The sequence below is a fragment of the Micropterus dolomieu genome, linkage group LG03 (assembly GCF_021292245.1).
Source record: "Micropterus dolomieu isolate WLL.071019.BEF.003 ecotype Adirondacks linkage group LG03, ASM2129224v1, whole genome shotgun sequence".
Taxonomy (NCBI): domain Eukaryota; kingdom Metazoa; phylum Chordata; class Actinopteri; order Centrarchiformes; family Centrarchidae; genus Micropterus; species Micropterus dolomieu.
The window spans coordinates 8,076,418-8,078,595 of record NC_060152.1 but is presented as its reverse complement, the minus strand read 5'-3'; positions in this window follow the sequence as shown (position 1 = coordinate 8,078,595).

Genomic DNA, 2,178 nt, shown 5'->3' with positions numbered 1-2,178 from the left:
TTTTATGAGTATTGTTCACTTACACACCACTGTTGCAAATATGAACAGCTGTACACATGTAGTTGTCATGATTACATAACTTACATGATTAAAAATGTTGAAAACTTTGCTAGCCAATCATCAAGCAAGTCGGAAAACACAAGAAAAAGCAAGCAGGCTAATATTACTGACTAGTCCAACAGCAAGAAGGCCAGCTCGACAACTGTCTTGGATCCTTTCAGTTCAGTTAGTTCAGGCCAACAAGTAAAAGCCAGTCTGATATTTAATCTTGTCCGGTCACACTCTCTTTGTATCTTCCTCACTCCTTTCGACAATGACTTCTTCGGTCTCTTTTCAGCCTCTATGATCTCCAAACTGAGAACATCAAGGCAGCTTATAGTAAAGCACTATGCTGTTGTGAAAGGTTTCCTGCCCGGGATTCCAGTGCTACATAGTGCAACAGCACCGTGCCCGGAATGAAGCTGTTGTTTTAAGATAACATTACTAAATCATGATTCAATCACATCACATGCTCTTCCTCAGCAGATGGAGTCGCCCAGTTTTTATTGAAATGTAGATTTTCAAATTCCCATTTCACTCAGCATTATTCTGGCTTCTTTTCCACATTGGCTTCAGAGTTAAAATACTGTGTGACAGCTGGGAGAACCTCCTCTGCTGATGAAGATCATGTTGTAAAAAAACTAATGCTTCTAATAGTGACTTCAATGTTTTCTGGTTCCAAAATGTTTTCTGGCTGTCAAAAACTTCTGGTTGGAGTTTCTTAAGGAATCTCTCTGAGATCCTCGGCGTCATCATCACCCACATGACTCATCACTGCTTAACTTGATGAAATCTCCATATTGCAGAAACCTAAACATTGTTATGACCCTGGGGTCATATTTTGTTGTTTATCTCTCCTGGCACTGTCAGCTGTTATCCTCCATTAGAGTGTGAGTGTATGCAGGTACTGGAGAACAGGTGGACACACTGGATTGGTCTGGTTGAGCTGATTGGAGCCTCCTGATTGGGCATCTGGATGACAGCAGCCATCTTAAGCCCTACGGACAGGAACTCTGCCCCTTTCTCTGCCATTCCCAACCTGCCTGAGGACCGTGTGCTATGTCTGTGTTTATTGTACATAGTGAACGGTTGTGACTATATTCAACTTAGATTGTAAGTAGTAACGTAGTCCTTCTGATTGTCTTATGGCAACCTGGTTTTGTTGGCTTTGCCATTTTTGTTGCTATGAAGCAATTTCCTTTGTTGTAGCTATATTGTGTCAGCTACTAGCAGTGAGTAGGAGTGAGAAGCCCTTTCTTTTGTTTGCACTGTTTTCTCCTGTTTTTGGACTTAGAAGCCTAGTTTTAGAGCTTTGTCTTTTCTTTACCTTTTGGTTTTGGGTTTAGGAAAGATTTAGGTTTTTTCTTAGTGTTTTGGTTGTTGTTTTGGGCACTGCTCATCTCCGAGGTATAATAAAAACTGCTAAATTGTATTTGTTGTGTACTGGCCTTGTTTGGGAATGGGAAGAGTGGGAGGCCACACATTTATGTTACCTCCAGGACACCCCTAGACCTTGGGACGTAACAACATGTAAAAGATGCATTAATATTGATGACATTAATCATTGTCAAAAAGACACTTTTCCAACCATACAGTCATAAATCACTGGACCAGTTTCTCACTAATATCCTCTACATGTAAATATATAAATATGTAGATCAACGCTCTCAGCACTGAGGGGGAAACACCATGATATGTTGAGGACAGCTACAGCTCACTGACTCTGTGTGTTTGCATATGTGTCCTGCCTCTCTGCTCCCAGCTGTTAAGAGGCCAGTGTTGATCAGTGGCTGTCCAGGCCTTTCAGAGCCACTGACACGCCGGCAGCACAATGATGATGTCACTGATTCTACTGCTGGCCACCCTGGGGCTCCTTGTTCAGGGTGAGACTCTCTTCTGAAAACTTTGCTTCAGGATGCAACCAGGTTCACCACAATGATGTTCTGCTGTGATGGAGAAACACTGAAACAAGCAGCATTTACCTTCTTCCATCTGTTCTCCATGTTAAAGAAATGAGACTCTTCTGTTTGGATGTTGATCATCTTTCTCCAAACTGGATTTGTCTCAATAACCCTTCTCCTCTTTTTCATGTTTTCCAGATTCATCAGGAGAAATCATCCTGACTCAGTCTCCTGGAGC